The sequence below is a fragment of the Musa acuminata genome, chromosome BXJ3-8 (genome assembly GCF_036884655.1).
Source record: "Musa acuminata AAA Group cultivar baxijiao chromosome BXJ3-8, Cavendish_Baxijiao_AAA, whole genome shotgun sequence".
Classification (NCBI taxonomy): domain Eukaryota; kingdom Viridiplantae; phylum Streptophyta; class Magnoliopsida; order Zingiberales; family Musaceae; genus Musa; species Musa acuminata.
In genome coordinates, this window is record NC_088356.1 from 23692851 (window position 1) to 23713751 (window position 20901).

Below are 20901 nucleotides of genomic sequence, written 5' to 3' on the forward strand. Positions count from 1 at the left end.
TAAAGACCCATTTAGTACCAATGACTAAATGGTCACTAGGTCTAGGAACAAGCTTCCATACCTTGTTCCTCTTAAATTGATTCAATTCCTCTTGCATTGCAATAACCCAAAAATCATCTTTTATGGCCTCGTCAATGCATTTAGGTTCAATTTGAGAAAGGAAGGCGGCATTAGCACAAAAATTCTTGAAAGAGGAACGAGTTTGAACCCCTTTTGATGTATCTCCTATAATTAGGTCCTTTAGATGAGCATCTATATACTTCCATTCCTTGGGTAAGGAAATTTCGGAAGAAGGTGCATCCAAGTTGCTATTTTGAGGAGGAGGTTCATTTAAATTCAAATTATCAAAACCAAAATCATCATCAAAATCATTTTTCTTTAAATTAGAAATTTCATTAAAAACTATATGAATAGACTCTTCTATTACTAACGTTCTTTTGTTAAAAACCCGAAAAGCCTTAGAAACGGAAGAGTAACCAAGAAAGATGCCTTCATCGGATTTAGCATCAAATTTTCCTAAGACATCCCTTTCATTCAAAATAAAGCATTTACAACCGAAAACTTTAAAATAGAAAATATTTGGTTTTTTGTTATTCCACAGTTCATAGGGAGTTTTTGATAAGGATGGTCTTATTAGGACTCTATTCATGATGTAGCTAGCCGTATTTACGGCTTCGACCCAAAAATACTTAGGTAAACTATGTTCATTTAATATAGTTCTTGCCATTTTGTTGGGGATTCCTCGGAGTGGAGAAGTTGTGATTGTATCCATTAACTTCACAAAAATTTTGAAAGTCACGGTTTTGAAATTCGCCACCGTGATCACTCCGAATTGATGAAATCATGAAACCTTTTTCGTTTTGAGTGAGTTTACAAAATTTAGAGAAGCACTTGAAGCAATCACTTTTGTGGACTAAGAAATAGGTCCAAGTGTACCTAGTATAGTCATCCACAATTACAAACGCATATTTGCTTACTCCTAGACTTGTTGTGTCAATTGGTCCGAATAAGTCCAAATGGATCAATTGTAGTGGTCTAGTGGTGCTAATTTGATTTTTTGGTTTGAAACTAGTTTTTATTGGTTTACCTAGTTGACATACATCACATACTTTGTCCTTAGTAAACTTCATATTTGGAATCCCTCGTACTAATTCTCTAGATGAGATCTTAGATATTAGTTTCATGCTTGCATGGCCTAATCTCCTATGCCAAAGCCAAGCATCATCATTTAGAGCGGAGAAGCACATTTCATTACTTAGTTAATCAAGGTTGATGGTGTAGACATTATTTTATTTTAATGCAATAATAGTCAAGTTATTGTTTGGTTTTTCGATAATACATATATTTGATTCGAATCTAACGATATAACCTTTATCGCATAGTTGACTAATACTCAAAAGATTATATTTCAATCCATCAACTAGTAAAACATCATCAATGGAAAAACTAAATTTGTTACCAATAGTTCCCTTGCCAATGATTTTGCCTTTGTTGTTGTCTCCGAAGGTGACGTACCCTTCTTCTTTGCTAGTGAGCATAGAGAAATGAGATGGATCTCCAGTCATATGTCTTGAGCATCCATTATCGAGATACCATCTCTTGCTCCTAGCTTGTGGGTTTGTCTACACAAGAGGATGACTTTTAGGTACCCATTTGATTTTGGGTGCCTCAAAAATTGATCCACTAACTTTGTTATTTATTATTGAATCATTTATAGTTCCTTTAGGAACCCATATTAATTTTTGTGAACTAATTTTCCTAAATGGACATTTGTAGGCAATATGTCCGGATTTACAACAGAAGTTGCATTTCATATAAGAGGAAACATGTAATGTAGGTCCTTTTATGAAAGTGGTAGGATTTTTATGTAATCCTTTTACAAATCCAATTCCATTTCTATTTGCGACGTGACCCTTGTGTGCAAGGATCATATCTAATCCTTTGCTACCAACCTTAAACTTGTTTAAGGTTTCTTTAAGAAGCAAATTTTTATTTTTTATTGCTTCTAAATGCTCACACTTAGAGCATGGAGGAGTTTGAAGACTATCAAACTTATCTTGTAGCAAAGCATGCTCTTTCTTTAAGATACTTAACTTCTTGCTAACAGTTCTACATTCATCAAATAATTCATGAAAAGCGATAGAGAGTTCCTCAAAAGATAAATCTTCATTAAATAAATCACATACCTCATCTCCTAAAGCCATTAGCGCGTAATGAGCAACTTGCTCGGTGTTGGACTCCTCTTCTTCGAACGCGCTTGAATCATCCCACGTTGCCTTGAGCGCCTTCTTCTTTGATGTTCTCTTTTTGGCTTGAGAACAATCGTTCTTGTAGTGTCCCGGTTTTTTGCATTCATAGCAAATCACTTGGTCCTTCTTTTGTTCAAATTTATTTTTTGTATTATTTTTAAATTTGTTCTTTCTTAAATATTTTTTAAATTTTTGAGTCAAAAGTGCAATGTCATTGTCACTGTCCTCATCACTTGATATTCCTTTCAAGTGGTCTTCTTGTGATTTGAGTGTCATAACCTTCCTGTTCTTTGGAAGGGGGTTCTCGAGCTCGTCATGAGCTTGACATGTCATTTCACAGGTCATTAGAGACCCAATGAGTTCTTCAAGAGGGAATGCTTTACGGTCTTTTGTCTCTTGAATGGCCGTAACTTTTGGATCCCAACTTTTAGGGAGGGATCTTAAGATTTTAGTTACTAGTTCAAAGTTAGTAAAATCTTTACCAAGAGCTTTGAGTCCATTGATGACATCCGTAAACCAGGTGTACATGTCAAAGTTAGTAAAATCTTTACATTCGGAAAAGTTCGTAAGAATGCACAAGGATGTTGATTTTGGACTCTTTCACTCGGCTAGTGCCTTCATGAGTGACCTCAAGAGTTCTCCAAATATCAAAAGCTGAATCACAAATTGAAAAACGATTAAATTCATTTTTGTCTAGTGCACAAAACAAGGCATTTATTGCCTTTGCATTTAAAGCAAAAACCTTCTTCTCCGATTCATTCCATTCGCTCATCGGAAGAGAAGATTTTTGAAATCCGTTTTCAACAATAGTCCAAAGCTCGAAATCCATAGAAATGAGGAAGATCCTCATCTGAGTCTTCCAATAAGCATAATCCGACCCATTAAACAAGGGTGGACGTGTGATAGAATGACCCTCTTGCATGCCGGAGTAAGTCATCTCTCTTGGGTATTAAACCAAATATGAGAGTGAGCATTGCTTTGATACCAATTGTTAGGATCGGAGCGGCACTAAGAGGGGGGGGGGGGTGAATTAGTGCAGCGGTAAAGTGCGATAAACTTTTTACGATTTAAACACTTTCGAAAACTTCGTACGATAAAAGTAACGTTTTCGTTTGAAACCGTTTCGATTGCGTTTTAACTTGAAGAGATAAGTAAGACAGAGACAAAGAAGTAGAGCATTAAAGTGCAAATGGTTTGTAGTAATGTAATTGACAATAAGTAAATGCAAACCAGAAATCATGCCGATTTTATAGTGGTTCGGTCAAATGACCTACATCCACTTGTGAGGCCCCTCTTCGATGAGGCTCCCACCTTTCACTAGCAAATCTCTTGAAATGGAAGGGCAAATACCCCTCTTACAACCTTTTACAAGCGGTTCACTCTCTTACAGATTTTTAGCAAGAAAGAAGGAGGTGAACACTAGCAAATTGAAAACAAGACTAGCAAATACTTTTCTAAGACCTTTCTCTCAAACAATTTCTGCTCAAAAAGTTATATTCTCAGCTGAGTCTTGAGGGGTATTTATAGGCCTCAAAAGGATTCAAATTTGGGCTCCAAAAATTTAAATTCTCTTATGTTCCCGATGCTGGCGATGCCACCGCCCAGCCAAGCGGTGCCACCGCCCAGCCCAGGAGGTGTCACCGCCCAGCTCTCGGGTGCTGGGCGGTGCTACCGCCCAGCCAGGCGGTGCCACCACCCAGCGCTCGGGTGCTGGACGGTGCAACCGCCCAGCCAAGGAGGTGTCACCGCCCAGCCAAGCGGTGCCACCGCCTGGCACTCCGATTTCACTGGTTTGGCTTAATTTAAGCCCAAACCATATCTGACTTTGGGCCCAGTTGGCCCCTAACCAGGATATAGGATTATCTCTTAATCCTAATCCTAATTACAAGTGAACTACATAACAAAAAAAATATCCTAAGCATGTTTTCAACCGCGAACGTCGAGTCTTGTTCCGGCGAGCTTTCCGACCAACTTCTTCCGACGGACTCCCTACAAGCTCCCGATCTTGTGATGACTTTAACGAGTAGCCGAGCCTTCTCGGTGATCTCCGTGAACCTCCGACGATCTCTTCGGCGAACTTCTGAAAATTCTGATAGGTTCCCGATTTCTTCTCGGTTGTTTCCGGCAGCATCTCCGACGATTCTTCGGACTCTTAAACGTCCATCGATCTTGACTCCGGTATTCTTGCTTTGTGTTTTCTGGTTATCGTAGTTAATCCTGCATACTTAACTCAATAATATGGATTAGATCAATTAACCCATCAATTGATTTTATCATCAAAATCCGAGATTCAACAAGTTAATCCTGCACACTTAAAACAAAACTTCGATCGAGACAATTAATCCTAAGCAATTAACTAAGTTGTCCGGCATGTCATTGGTCCCTCGACGCTTCGTCCGATTTTTCGGCGCATCGTCTTCTCCTGTGGCCTATTGCCCAATCGGCCAGTTGACTCCGCAACTCTGATATTGTAATATCCCTCACTTTTGAAAATTTATTAATAAGGATTTATATGTAAATTGGAGGACCTATATGTAAATATAAAAATTTCAAGGACTAAATTGTTAAGTTGCAAAAAGAAAAAAATAAAGAAAACCGAAAATTTCGGTTTTATCCCATCGCCTCCCACGCTCTCTGTTTCGAACAGAGAGAGGAGCGGTGGGGCGTGGGGAGAAGAAGAGAGGAAGAAGAGGGAGAAGAGAAGAAGAAGAAGAAGAAGAAGAAGAGAGGAGGATAGCTGTGGCAAGGCTGCAGCGAGGAGGTGTGCGGCGTTGGGGAGGAAAAGGGAAGAGGAGAAGAAGAGAAGGAGAAGAAGAGGGAAAAGAGAGGGAAGAGGGAGAGGAGCGATAGGTGGCAGCAGCTAGGGCTGCAGCACCTCTGTTTCCTGCAGGTGGAAACAGAGGAGAGGTGTGGGGCGTTCGAAGAGGAGAAGAAGAAGAAGAGGAAGAGAAGAAGAGGTTGTGATACCTCTGTTTCCTGCAGAGGAAACAGAGGAGAGGGTGTGTGTGACACCGGGGAGGAGGAGGGAAGAAGAAGAGAAGGGAAAGGAGGAGTTGCAGCTGCGGCGGTGGCAGCTGCAGCTGGAAGAGAAGGAGAGGAAGAGACGGTGAGGAAGAAGAGAAGAAGAAGAAAGGAAGGAGAAGGAAGAGGAGAAGGGAAAGAAGCAGCTGCGGCTGCGGCTGTGGCAGCTGCAGCTGTGGCAGGGAAAGAGGAAGAGGAAGGAAGAAGGGAAGGAGAGGAAGAATAGAGGGAAGAAGGGGCTGCAGCTGCGGCGATGGCAGCTGCAGCTGGAAGAGAAGAAAGAGAGGAAGATGAGCAGGGGAGGAAGAAGAGGCTGCGGCCATGGCTGAGGCTGTGACTGCAACAATGCAGCTTGGAAAGAAGAGAAGGAAAGGAAGAATAAGAGAAAGGAAAAGGGAAGAAGAGAGGAAGAGGAGAAGGGGAGGCAGCTGCAGCTGGAAGAGAAGGAGAGGAAACAGAGCAGGGGAGGAAGAAGAGTCTGCGGCTGTGGTGGCTGCGGCCATGGCTGCGACTGCAGCTGCGGCTGCGACGTTGGCTGCGGCAGCGGTGGTGGCTGCAGCAGCTGCTTTTGGGAAAGAGAAAGAAAGGAAAGGGAAAGAAGAAGAGGTTGCGGTTGTAGTGGTGGCAGCTGCGTCTGCGGCAGCTGTGTTTGGGAAAGAAAAAAGTAGGAACGAGAGAAGGGAGGAAGGAAGTAGTACAGTGGAAAGGGCTGCGACTGTGACAGCAACAGCGGCGGTGGCTGTGGCAGCTGCGTTTGGGAATGAAAATGAAGGAATGAGAGTAAGAGAGAGCAGGTGACTATGCCTCTATGTTCTGCATGAGCTGCAGTTTTGGAGGAAAAAGAGAAGACATATAGAAAATGAAACAGGGAGAGGACACGGAGGAAAAGTAGAAGGATTTGGGCTGACACCTTCTTTGGATCTTCGGATCAAAATCTTTGAAAGGCAAGTGTTCCAATCCTTCCTATTGCAGGCTTTCTAATCTTTCCTATTGCAAGTGTTCTGATCCTTTCTATTGCAAGCTTTCTAATCTTTTCTCTTGCTAGTGTTCGATCATTCCTATTGTAAGCTTTCTAATCTTTCCTATTGCAAGTGTCATGATCTTTCCTTACTGCAATTTGATCTCTACATTTGCTTTGAATATGAGGAACTTTAAATTGTTCTAGCCTTGCATTTGATATATCTCCTGTTTAGACGTAACGATTCGAATCTATGCAACATTTGAGATTCTGACCTTTTGATACTGACCTTTTGATACTAAACTTTGATTTATTCAAATCTTATTACATTAGAAACTAGACTCATAGATCTTTCTTTTGATACCTAGATTAAAAGATTTAGAGTCCAAATGTCCGACCCTTTAGATTATGCAAAACAATGATTTTGTTTTCTGACCTTTGGTTACTAAATCAATTGCAACTCTTTGTTGGAAACTTCAATTCATATGAGACTTGTTTTATCTGAAAATAGATTGAAATATCTTTCCAATATTTTATTTCTGAGTAAATTAGAGCATGATTGATAGTTTGAATAATTTGTTGAATGGGCCTCTTGAATTCTGCCAGAAATCGAGCTTTGGTCGATTTCGCATATTCTGGTTTCATTTCTTTCGAAATTGACATCCTTTAGCTTTCTTATGTTGAATCTCGTATTTTGATGATGAAACAACTTGATTTATGTTTATGATTTAATCTGAGTTTTGAGTGACGCAGGATGCTTCGATCAGGATGAGACAATTAAAGCAGGAAAATCATGTTGTGCCGAAGGAACATGTCAGAAGATTGGACGTCGGGCCGGTGGATCGGTCGACGTATCGACAGAAGGCTTCGGGCCGTGGACTCGGGCATCGGGCCAAGAAGAGCGGGTATTGGACCAAGGATATCGGAGTTGCGGAGTCAACTGGCCGATTAGGCAATAGGCTGCAGGAGAGGACGACGCGCCGAAGAATCGGACGAAGCGTCGAGGGACCAATGACATGCCGGACAACTTGGTTAATTGCTTAGGATTAATTGTCTCGATCGAAGTTTTGTTTTAAGTGTGCAGGATTAACTACGATGGAAGAAAGACATGCAGTAGGAGTTGCGCCGGAGTCAAGACAATGATCATGTTGTGATACCGGGAGGGTAAAATTGCAGAATGGATGTCGATAGAAAACCGATATAACAGTTGTTCAGATAGAAAATGTCACAAAAGGCAAGGAACGCACTTTTGAAGAAACTTCGATAAAACGATATATAGCTCACCACCAAGTTTAAAAATCAAAAGGGATACAGAAGATCACCACCCTAATGATAATAAACAAGGATACAGAACTGAAAGCGAAAGACTCACCACTCAAGGACGCATCCAAGAGATACAGAGTTCAAAAGAGCACTCCAAGAGAGCTTCTGCCAATATCCTCAGTTTTCTAAAAAAAATGCTTTCTAAGTCCTAAACACCAAAATAAATACTAGTGCATGAAACAACCCTTCATGCAAAGGGAATTTCGAAATTAAGTGTTTACGGCTACTAACCAACTATTTTAATGCACTCATTGGTAATGAAGAAATGTTCACAGCTGCCAACCAACTCCTTTAATGCATTCCTTTGTCTTGAAGAAAAGCACCTTGAAACAGCTTTAACTTTGTGCAGAGAATATGCTGATAAGCTGTCATATTTGAGTGTGCTGAGATAAAGATTATGAGGCATCGTTATTGACTAAAAAAGATACTAGATCATAATCAAGGCTCATATAATCAGATTGTAGTAAATTAGACACTCCCGTGTCAATCTCCCCCGGTTGAATGAGACTTGTCCTCAAGTCTTCGTTTGATTCATCAACATGATTATAAAAAGGACTCAAATCAGCCACATTAAATGTTGGGGATACTCCGTAATCTTCAGGTAGCTCTATCTCATAAGCATTTCTGCCAATTCTCTTAAGCACCTTGAATGGACCATCAGCCTTTGGTTTCAATTTTCCAAATTTGCCCGGTGGAAACCTCTCCTTCCTTAGATGAATCCAGACCAAATCACCTGCATTAAACTCCACATGTTTTCTGTGTTTGTTGGCTACATGCATGTACCTCTCATTTTGCTTCTCAATGGTTGCTTTCACACCCTCATGCAGCTTCTTTATCCGCTTAGCTCTTTCATTAGCATCTCCACTAAATTGCTTTGTTGTAGAATGAGGGATTAAGTCCAAAGGACTAGCAGGATTCGCACCATAAACTACCTCAAAAGGACTCTTACCGATACTATGATGCATAGAACGATTGTAGGCAAACTCAATTTGTGGAAGAATGACATCCCATTGCTTAATATTCTTGCCAACATAGCTTCTAAGCAAATTTCCCAAGCTTCGGTTTGTTACCTCAGTTTGCCCATCGGTTTGTGGATGATGCGAGCTGCTGAAATTCAAAGAAGTACCCAGCTTCCTCCAAAGAGTTCTCCAAAAATGACTAACAAATTTTGAATCTCGATCAGACACCATAGTTCTTGGAATACCATGTAATTTAACAATCTCCTTAAAATATAAATCAGCAATATGAGATGTATCATTTGATTTATTGCATGGAACAAAGTGAGACATTTTTGAAAATCTGTCAACAACAACCATGATAGAATCCTTGTTCCTTTGAGTTCTTGGCAGTCCTAAAATGAAATCAAGACTCACATCTTCCCAGGGAGCATTTGGCACTGGCAATGGAGTGTACAAACCAGAATTTTGAGTTCTTGTTTTTGCCAAATGACACATTCGACATTGCTTCACATGTCTATCCACATCTCTGAACATTTTAGGCCAGTAAAAATTTGATTGAATAAGAGCTAGAGTCTTGTCCCTACCAAAATGTCCTCCCAATACACCACCATGAGCTTCAGCTAGAATTACTTGTCTCAAAGAACAAGATGGAACACACAAAGCATTAGCTCGAAAAAGAAAACCATCAAAGATAAAAAATTGTTGAAAGGAACCTGATTTACAATTCTGCCATATCGAGCCAAAATCCACATCATTCTCATATAGATCTTTGAATGTTTCAAATCCAACCACTTTGACTTCCATTGCTGATAATAAAGAATGCTTTCTGCTCAATGCGTCAGCAACTACATTTTGAACACCAGATTTGTGCTTGATTGTAAAGTTGTAAGATTGTAAGAACTCCACCCAAGCTGCATGCCTCTTGTTTAGCTTGTGCTGATGATTAATGAACTTTAATGCCTCGTGATCAGAGTATAGAACAAATGGCTTGGCGAGAAGATATTGACTCCAATGAGACAAAGCTCGATAAATCGCATAAAACTCCTTATCATAAGTAGAGTATTTCTTTCTCGTATCATTCAGCTTTTCACTAAAAAATGCAATGGGCTTTCCGTCTTGACTCAAAATAGCACCAATTCCCACATTAGATGCATCACATTCAACTTCAAACACATTGTCAAAATTTGGTAGAACTAAGATAGGAGCTTCAGTAACCTTTCTTTTCAAAAGCTCAAAAGCATCATTAGCCTCATTAGTCCATTTGAATTTATCACATTTCAGACATTCGGTGATTGGAGCAACAATAGAGCTGAAACTCTTGATGAATCTTCTATAAAAAGATGTTAAGCCATGGAAACTCCTCACATCATGTAATGAAGCAGGTGTTGGCCAATTGAGAATAGCTTCAACCTTACTTTGATCCATCATGATTCCATCTTTTGAAACAACATACCCCAAAAACACCACACTAGAAGTAAAGAAATCACATTTCTTTAGATTAGCATAAAGTTTTTGCTGCCTCAAAATAAGAAAGATCTCTTTCAGATGACTCATATGCTCCTCTTCACTCTTGCTGTACACCAATATATCATCAAAATAAACTACAACAAATATTCCAATGCATGGCTTAAGTATGTGATTCATAAATCTCATGAATGTGCTAGGAGCATTAGATAGCCCAAATGGCATAACCAACCATTCATATAAGCCTTCTCTAGTTTTAAATGCTGTTTTCCACTCATCTCCGAGCCTCATTCTTATTTGATGATAGCCACTCCTCAAATCAATTTTTGAGAAAATACAAGCACCACACAATTGATCAAGTAAATCGTCTAACCTTGGAATAGGAAAGCGATAGTCCACTGTGATTTTGTTGATGGTGCGACTGTCCACGCACATTCTCCAAGAACCATCTTTCTTAGGCACCAATAAGGCTGGAACTGCACAAGGACTCATGCTCTCCCAAATTAACCCTTTTTTAACCAATTCATCAACTTGCCTTTGAAGTTCTTCATGCTCCTTGGGACTCATTCTATATGCTGCCTTATTAGGTAGAACAGCCCCCGGAATAAGATCAATGAGATGCTGGATATCTCTCAAGGGAGGAAGGCCATGTGGAATCTCTGCCGGTATAACATCTTCAAACTCTTCCAACATTTGTTTCATGATTACGGGAGTCTCCTTGTGTCTTTCATTTTCTTCTACTACTAGTAAAGCCATAACATGACCACCCTTGTCTAATTCACCTTTGCATTCACCATACGACATAAAAGCGTTAACTTTCTTTTTTGGTGCAGTGATTTCAGATGGTTGTAATGGAGCTAAAATAATCTTTTTTTCATTCACCTTAAAAGAATAAGTATGTTTGTAGCCGTCATACAACACCCATCTATCATAATGCCAAGGTCTTTCCAACAGCAAGTGACAAGCATCCATAGGAGCAACATCACACCATACTTCATCTTTATAATACTTGCCAATAGAAAATGAAACTAAACATCTTTTAGTTACATTGATGTCATTTCCTTTTTGCAGCCAACATAACTGGTATGGATGCGGATGAGGGATGGTGTCCAACTTTAGCTTCTGTACCATCTCCAAAGAAACCACGTTCTCAAAACTGCCACTGTCGATGATTACCAAACATACTTTACCAAGAGAAGTGCATTTAGTGTGAAACACATTTTTTCTCACCCAACTTTCATCGTCGGCCACATATGACACTTGTAAACTACGTTGCAATACAATAGACAAACCATGATCAGCATAAGTAATCTCTTCCCCATCATCATCGTATTTTGGTTCATCGTCAGCTTCATCTTCGCCTCCATCACTATGATCTTCAACCAAAGTTACAATCCTCCTATTTGGACAATCCGAAGCAATATGTCCAAAACCATGACATTTGAAGCATTTTCGGCCACTTGGGGTAGAAGAATTAGGTGTTTTTTTGTTGCCAGCAGACTCTTCACCCTTTTCTTGCACCTTCGATATCACCTTGCTTTGGACAGTAGGCTTGGAACTTCCTCCTTTTGTGTAGCCTTCTTTTGAGCCATACCGAAAACTCTTTTCAAACTTCTGTTGCTTTTCAACTTTTAATGCCAGCTTGCTCACATCATTTAAAGACCAATATGGCTGTAGCTGAACAACTTTAGCAATCTCATACTTCAGACCTCCTAAATATCTTGCAATTGTTTGCTCTTCCGGTTCCGCAAGCTCTCCTTTTAACATCAAATTATCAAATTCTGCAGTGTACTCCTCCACACTAAGATCTTTTTGCTTGAAATCATGTATTTTGAGAAAGATCTCTTGTCTATAATTATCAGGTAAATATTTTCTCTTTAGCTCCCTTTTCATTTTCTCCCATGTAACGATCTTACTCTTCCCCTCACGTTCTCTTTGTTTCTTCAGATTTTCCCACCAAAAAGATGCATTCCGCCTGAGTTTGAGTGCCACAAGTTTGACCTTCTTTTGTTCTGGTGGTTCATGAAAATCGAAGATTCTTTCTACTGTATTAAGCCAATCGATAAAGTCATCAATATTTATTTTCCCTTCAAATTCTGGAATATCAAATCTGGGATTATATTTATTCTACCACTCGTCTTGGACTTCATTTCTTCTCCGACATCTTCTTGACTCCCTTGGAAGAAGTAAACTCTTGAGCTTCATTTTCATGTTTGTTATGTCTACTTTGAAGTTCATCGATTATCTCATTTTTTTCTTGTAGGCTATGCAGCAATTTTTGTAGCTGCAGCCTCAACGACTCAACGTCATCTCCATGGTCGCTACCTTCACCAACTACACCTTTTCCATTCCGCCTTGCCATGATCTCTAGCCTTTAGCTCTGATACCAAACTGATACCGGGAGGGTAAAATTGCAGAATGGATGTCGATAGAAAACCGATATAACAGTTGTTCAGATAGAAAATGTCACAAAAGGCAAGGAACGCACTTTTGAAGAAACTTCGATAAAACGATATATAGCTCACCACCAAGTTTAAAAATCAAAAGGGATACAGAAGATCACCACCCTAATGATAATAAACAAGGATACAGAACTGAAAGCGAAAGACTCACCACTCAAGGGTGCATCCAAGAGATACAGAGTTCAAAAGAGCACTCCAAGAGAGCTTCTGCCAATATCCTCAGTTTTCTAAAAAAAAATGCTTTCTAAGTCCTAAACACCAAAATAAATACTAGTGCATGAAACAACCCTTCATGCAAAGGGAATTTCGAAATTAAGTGTTTACAGCTACTAACCAACTATTTTAATGCACTCATTGGTAATGAAGAAATGTTCACAGCTGCCAACCAACTCCTTTAATGCATTCCTTTGTCTTGAAGAAAAGCACCTTGAAACAGCTTTAACTTTGTGCAGAGAATATGCTGATGAGCTGTCATATTTGAGTGTGCTGAGATAAAGATTATGAGGCATCATTATTGACTAAAAAAGATACTAGATCATAATCAAGGCTCATATAATCAGATTGTAGTAAATTAGACACTCCCGTGTCACGTTGGGAGTTCGAGAGTTCGACGGAAGTTCGGACAGTCGTCGGAGGTTCTGCGGGAACAAATCCGAGAAGTCCATGAACTTGCCAAAGAAGCTCGTCGGAACTCGCCAAGTGGATCGTCGCAAGTCCAGGAGTTTACCGGAAGTCCATAGGAGCATCACCGAGGGTTCATCGGATGATCGACGGAAGTTCGTCGGAAGAAGCGATTGACGCACCGGAGCAAGTTGCAGTAAATGTCTTAGGAAAAATCGTAGTTAACACAATGATTAAGTTGGAAATGTGAGGTGATCCCATTAACTTAATCTTGGGACAATTGGGCCCCTGAAAAACCCAAATTGGGCCGAATGGATCAACCCATTCGGACCCTGATTTCTGGCGGGATGTGCAACTGCCCAAGCCAGGAGGTAGCACCGCCTGGGCTAAGCCTCCAAGCAAGACTGGGCGGTGCAACCGCCCCAGCCAGGCGGTAGCACCGCCTGGGCTCAGTCTCCGAGCGAGACTGGGCGGTGCAACCTCCCCTGACAGGAGGTGGGACCGCCTGAGCTCAGTCTTCGAGCTCTGCCAAGCGGTGCAACCGCCTCAGTCAGGAGGTGCAACCGCCTGAGCTCGGCCTTCTAGCTCTGTCAAGAGGTGCAACCGCCCCTAACAGAGGTGGCACCGCCTAGAGGCTCAGTCTTCGAGCTCTGCCAGGCGGTGCAATTGCTCTAGTCAGGAGGTGCAACCGCCTGATCCCGGAATTCCGGGAATTGACAGTTTTGGGCTCCAAATTTGAACTGGGTTGGGGCATATAAATACCCCACCCATTCAGCACTGAAAGGGCATGAACTAACACCGAAATCTTGATCTTTTTCTGTGATTCTTAGAGCTCAAAATTGTTGTAAAGGCCAAAAGTTCTTCTCCCTATGTTCTTCAAAGTTCTGAGTTGTAAAGAGAGGAGAGAAAATTTCTGTAAGGGTTGTCTCCTAAGCCCGTCAAAAGGAGTGAAACTGTAAAAGGGTGGTTGGCCTTCGCCTATTGAAGGAAGGCCTCTAGTTGACGTCGGTGACCTCGTCGGTGGAGGAAGCCAAAAGTGGAGTAGGTCAAGATTGACTGAACCACTCTAAATCTCGGTTTGCATTTACTTTGAGCATATTATCTTTACTGCAAACCTCCTCTGAAGCTTACTGCTTTCTGCGCATATATGATCGGGTTTCAAGCCTTTCACTTTCTGAATCAGCGTTTAGACGTAAATCTATTTTTTCGTACGATCATCATATTTCAGATTGCGTTTACGTTTTGAGCTCTACCATAACTGCAAACTGCCTTTATACTCTTGCTTAAACTGCATCTTGCCTAATCAAGTGATTTACGAATCAGCATTTAGACATAAATCAGTTTCTTCATACGAACGTCGTATTTCAGTTTGCGCCTATATTCTGGTTTTCATCATAGTTGCAAACTGCCTTCATAGATTGACTTTAACATCATCTTGCTTAGAATCGGCTTTCACACAGAAATCGTTTTTATCGTTCGAACGCAGTTTTGTTTTAATCGCATAAAGTTTTTCGCTGCACTAATTCACCCCCCCCCCCCCTCTTAGTGCTCTTGATCCTAACAATTGGTATCAGAGCGGGGTTAACTCTCTAACGGATTAAAACCCAAGAGAGATGGCATACGCCGGAAACAAAGAGGGCCATTCTATTACACGTCCACCCATGTTCAGTGGGACGAACTACACCTATTGGAAGACCCGAATGAGGATATTTCTTATTTCTATGGATTTTTAACTTTGGAATCTTGTCGAAAACGGATTTTCGAAGTCTTTGTTAGGACTCTAGCTAGGAGAGTCCTAATTGACAGGGACATTCATGTAAAACTGTTAGGACTTTAGCTAGGAGAGTCCTAATTGAGAGGGACATTCTGTTAGGACTCTAGCTAGGAGAGTCATAATCGAGAGGGACATTCTGTTAGGACTCTAGTTAGGAGAGTCCTAATTGAGAGGGACATTCAAGTAGGAGGTTTTTTTTCTTAGAGAAGAATTAGGAGTTGTAAGGGAATAGGAGTCTTGAGTAGGAGTCCTATTAGAAGTTGGTCAGAAGTAAGAGTCTTAAGTAGGAGTCCTATTAGGAGTTAGAGTTTAGAAACCCTATAAATAGCCATGTATTCCTCCTCTTTTCTCAAGGAATAGATGAATCTTTTCTGCAGCCTTTGAGCAGCAACTTGGAGGGAGGAACCCCTATAGAGTTCCAAGGAGACCAATCCCCTAAAGAGATCAACCCCAAGTTTAGAATCTGCAAGGGTTCTAACACCTGGTATCAGAGCAGCGTTCTTGGCATCTCACTGCCCTTCCATAGCCATCCATCAACCCTCTACAACCGTCCAAAGCAATTCCCACAATTGCTTAAAAAATCATCGCCGAATTCCGCCATCATCTCCACCACCACGGATCATCCTTTGATCTCCCCGTGAATTGCAACAGGTTCTGGTTTTCTACCTTACTGCTGCTGCAATTTAGTTATCTTTATTTGAAAATCCCAAAAAAAATTATTCCTATATTGCTGCATTAACTTTTCGTCATAAAGTTTTCATCTCTACGACGAAAGATACATTGCAGAATTCCAACCGTATAGCACTGTCTGTTTGATCTTGCTACTATGTTTTTTCTATCCAAATCTCCACGAAATTTTATGACATTTTTGACACTTCCTAACAGCAGATTTCCCTTTGGTTTTGTCAAAAAATTCTCAAATTAACCATTGATATTTTACATCTAATCTGCTATACTTGAAAATCTGCACCGTAAAATTTCAGCCGCATAGCACTGATTGTTTGATCTTGATACTACGTTGTTTCTATCCAAATCTCTACGAAATTTTTATGATAGCTTTGAAACTTCCAAATAGTGGATTTCCCTTTGGTTTTATCAAAAAATTCTCAATATAAACTTCTGATCTTTTACGTCCAATCTGCTATACTTAAAAATCTATGCTGCAGAAAATTTCAGCCGCATATTGTTGCCTTAACCCATCTATTTGCAATCTTTTTTGAATGAAATTTCTTATATACTTTATAGATCATCTTGGCTTCCATCTAAGATTGATCTATTGAGGAATTCAACTCTAAAAATGATTTTTGTGTTGCTATAAATTTTCATCGTAAACTGCTGAAATTTTTCGACGAGAATTCTGCTATCGCAACTTGCACCAATTTCCTTGCTATTATACTGCCGAAATTTTCTTGATTAAATTAGTCATACTTGCTGTCATATAAACTGTGATTTTGCTATCAATTCCCTCCTCAATTCTCTCAAGTTTTTGGTGGAAATTACGTTGAGAAACCGCTGTTTCTTCGACGACAATTCTGCTCTTACAAGACAGCACATACTTGCTGCAACTTCCACTGATTTCTCTCAAACCTTTACTGCCATCTATCACAGATCCAAAACTTTCATCCACAGCCCTAAAACTCCACCAAACCACACCCTCAAACTGCACCCAAAACAGCTACAAAACAAGCCTAAATCATAGCCTACATCCACCGATCCACCAACCCTTTCGACCAACACTTCTCTCAACCTATACATGCCTTTAACCTGACAACAAAAGAGAGATCTTAACATCATAGATTTGGAGGTATATACTATGACATCTAAGGAGGCAATCGATGCTAAATTCGAAGCCTTGGAGGCGCGAATGGAGGATAAGATTCGGACGCTCTTTACCGAACTCAGATTGGGCAGACTACTAAGCCTGAAAAAATCATATCACGGAGAGAGCTTTACCCAATCGCACCAGGCCCGAAGAGATGAGTTCCAAGGGAGGGGAGGCTCTATGATCGATCCCAACTATCCATGCATAAGGGTGGACTTCCCTAGATGGGAAGAAGGAGGCCCGATTGGTTGGATCTTGCATGCGGAGCGATATTTTCGGTACCACAAAACCGCGGATGCATCTATGGTGAAAATTACAGCTATACATCTTGAAGGGGATGCTATACAGTGGTTTGACTGGTTTGAACATACTTATGGAGTCCTTTCATGGCAACAATTCAAAGAAGGACTGCTGATCCGCTTCAGACCAACCGATTACGAGAATATTGACGGACAACTAGCAAAGATCCGACAAACCTCCACCATTCAGGAGTACCAAACCAGGTTTGAAAGGTTATCTAATCAAACTCTTGATTGGTCTCAAAAACAGCTATTGAGGACCTTTATTGAGGGCTTGAAGCCGGAGATCCGAGGAGAAGTTAAAGCGCGACAACCGTACACGCTTATGGCAGCCATCTCTTTCGCACGACATCAAGAGGAGCAATTGAACAATGAAGCTCGAAGGACTAGGGTCACTCCTCAACCAATAATATTGTTGCCCAGATCTAGGGCGACCACTGTAGCGGCGACCAGATCTCCCTAGGGCGATCTGACTCCAGCAGCGGCGACGACACTGTAGCGGCGACCAGATCTAGGGCGACCACTATAGCGGCGACGACACTGTAGCGGCGAACAGATCTAGGGCGACCACTGTAGCGGCGGCCATATCTCCCTAGGGTGATCTGACTCCTGCAGCGTCGGCTTTCTCCCACGGGCGACAGGCGATGACGCTATAGCGGCGATCTAATTTCCTGCAGCGTCGACTGTTTCCCAAGGGCGACGTACTGTAGCGGCGGCGACGACACTGTAGCAGCGACGGCACTGTAGCGGCGACGAGATCTCCCTAGGACGATCTGACTCCTGCAGTGTTGGCTTTCTCCCACGGGCGACGATACTATAGCAACGATCTGATCTCCCTTACTGTAGTGGTGATCGGATCTCCTGCAGCGTCGGCTTCTCCCCAAGGGCGACGATACTATAGCGGCGACTAGATCTCCCTAGGGCGACGGTACTGTAGCGACGATCTGATATACTGCGACGGTGGCTTTTCCCTATGGAGATGATTCTATAACCGCGACCAGAAGAGGGATCAAACATGGCAGCGACGGCCCCTAGGGCTGGCGACGGTGGCGGGAGGGTTGATACGATGGTAAGACTCCCTACCGTTACCCCTAAATTGGCTCCTCCTCCATATCGTCTCTAGAGAGAAACTCCTTCGACGAAACAGCATCGAAGTAGGTCGTGCTCTAGATCGCGGCAGCCTGCCCTCATTTCCAGTGACCCTAGGCCTTGGACTAGCCTCTTCAAGGCTCCGGTTGGAAGTCCGGATCTAAGCTTGGAATTCTTTACTCCAGAAGTTCAGGCTGATAAGAAGATTGCTGTATACGAGACTACTGATTCAGTAGAGCTTATTGAGACATGGTCTATGGCGATTGTTGGCTATGTGGTAGGTCTCAAAACATCTTATTTCCCACTATCCTCATTTATCAAAACTCGATGGGGAATATCGTCATTTGATCTTCATATGCTAGAGAACGGATTTTTTGTTTGCAAGCTATACTCTGAAGAAGATTTACAACGGGTCCTCAAGGATTCTGGACTATTCGCGGCCATCCAATGATCCTACGATGCTGGTCTCCTGATGTCCGTTTGGAGTTAGATAGCCTACAGTCTATTCCATTATGGGTATCCTTTCAAGGTCTTCCTCTACATCTTTGGAGTCGAAGTTTTATTGCAAAGTTATGCAGCACTCTGGGACAGCCACTCTACATCGACAAAGCAACAGCTGCTCAGACGAGATTAGCATTTGCACGAGCATGTGTACTGGTTTCTTCTGACGAAGATCTTCCAAATGAGGTTTTCTATCGTGATCTTGACAGGAACACTCGGAAGGTACATGTCTCATATTCCTGGAAGCCACAACGATGTCAGCATTGCTTATCTTTTGGTCATGCAAATGGAGCTTGTCAGCAAACTCCAAAACAAATCACAAAGGTCTATCGACCACGTCAAGCGCCTCCGCAACAAAGCGAGTCTTCTCTAATGGCAGTAGCACCGATGGTGGCGAAGACTATTGAGCATTCCGACTCGCAAGGACAGCACCGTGGACAGAAGGACAAATCCAAAACTATATCTCTTCCTATAATGTCGGAGCCTTCCACAACAGAGGTTTCCCTTGGTACTAGTGGACAGGAGAAACATAAGTCAGGAACTTCATCTCTTCCAATATCATTGGATCCGTCCACAATAACTCAACAAACTCAGGCCCAAACAAATCTCGCCAGCAAGGATATTCTTCCTCAACAAACTCAGGCCACAACAAACATCGCCAACAAGGATATTCTGTCTCAACAAACTCATGCCCCAACAAACCTCTCTAGCCAAGCTACTCCAACAAGTACTATCCAGGAAATTGTGCTGCAACAATCTTATCATGCTTCAACAAACCCTGCCAATCAAGACCACATGATTCAAGGTATTTTAAAGTTTAAAAATCTGCAAGCTGTAGATGAAGTGGATAAATATAGAAATAAAGCCATAAAAGGTAAGGATATTGTGCGGGAGGAAAATACAAAACCGAAGGATAAGAAAAAGGATGGTACAGTCCATCCAAAGTCGTAGGATAAATACCTTACCACCTTTTCATTTCTTTATTACTGATGAAGATAACATGTTGGAATGTTCGCGGACTTAATAAGCCGGAGAAATGTCGGTAGCTCAATAGAATAATCAAGTCTGCCGCATGTGATATTATTATTCTAGTAGAAACAAAAATTAATCAATCGCACGTTCAAGCTCAAAAGAATTTAATATGGCGAGACGCAGAACTGTTTACCAATGACTCAAATGAAACTTTTGGTAGAATATGGGTCTTATGGCATCCTAACTCTATTAATGCTTGGTTTATTTCTGCTACTGATCAATTCATTCAACTTAAGGAAGAGGACAAAAAGAATGGCTGTCAATTCAATTTCATTGGTATATATGCTTCAAATAGTATGCAAGAAAGAAATACTCTTTGGTCTGACCTGTCTAATATTGCAAATGGCTGTCTCAATGTACCTTGGATTGTTCTTGGAGACTTTAATACTGTTCGGTACACAAATGAAAAAGAGGGGGGTAGACAACTTTCAGAAAGCCAGCTTCAAAGTTTTAATGATTACATTGACACTGCAGCTTTGTTTGATATGAAATCTGTGGGTAATTGGCTCTCCTGGAGTACTCAAGGTGCTGTTAACAGAAAAATAATGGCTCGACTTGATAGGTGTTTGATTAATCATGAATGGTTAACAGTTTACCCAGATTCACTTCTTGAGTATGGTGCTCCTTTGTATTCTGACCATTCTTTAATGTATATACACGCAGACAAAGCGACACCAAGAGGCAAGAAACCGTTTAGATTCTTTAACATGTGGAGTACTCATCCTCAATTTCTTGATGTTATCAGATCTGCTTGGAATGTTAATGTGCAAGGATCCCCCCCTTACATCTTATGTCAAAAGCTCAAAGCCTATAAAGCAGCACTAAAGGAGTGGAATACAAATACCTTTGGCAATATTACCACCACAGTTCAATTTTGCAGGAAGGAACTAATGTCATTGCAACATGAGCTGCAACTTCAGCCAAATGATGAGAATATTATCTACAAAGAGTAAGTAAAAGTAAATTGATTATGTGTAAAGATTCTACAAATAGCTTTATCTATACAAGTCATAGACAAAGCCAATTAACTCATAGAGTGCGAATGCGATAGTTATGACTACACATGCTGTAGACTATAACTACCTGTGGGTACATTATTTGACATCATTCCCAAGATCTTTAGCTAATAACAAAATTAAATTTGATAAAAATATCTTTTTCTCTTCGGGTGAAGTGCTCGATTTTGAGATCATGCTCCATACAGGATCTTGAGTCTCTAATAATCTTTTTCAAGAGCTGAGCATTGTTTGTGTGTTGACATTCAAAGATTCTATTATATCTCTCCTTCCACATCCACCAAATAGCGCATCTGAAAGTAACCTTTGCC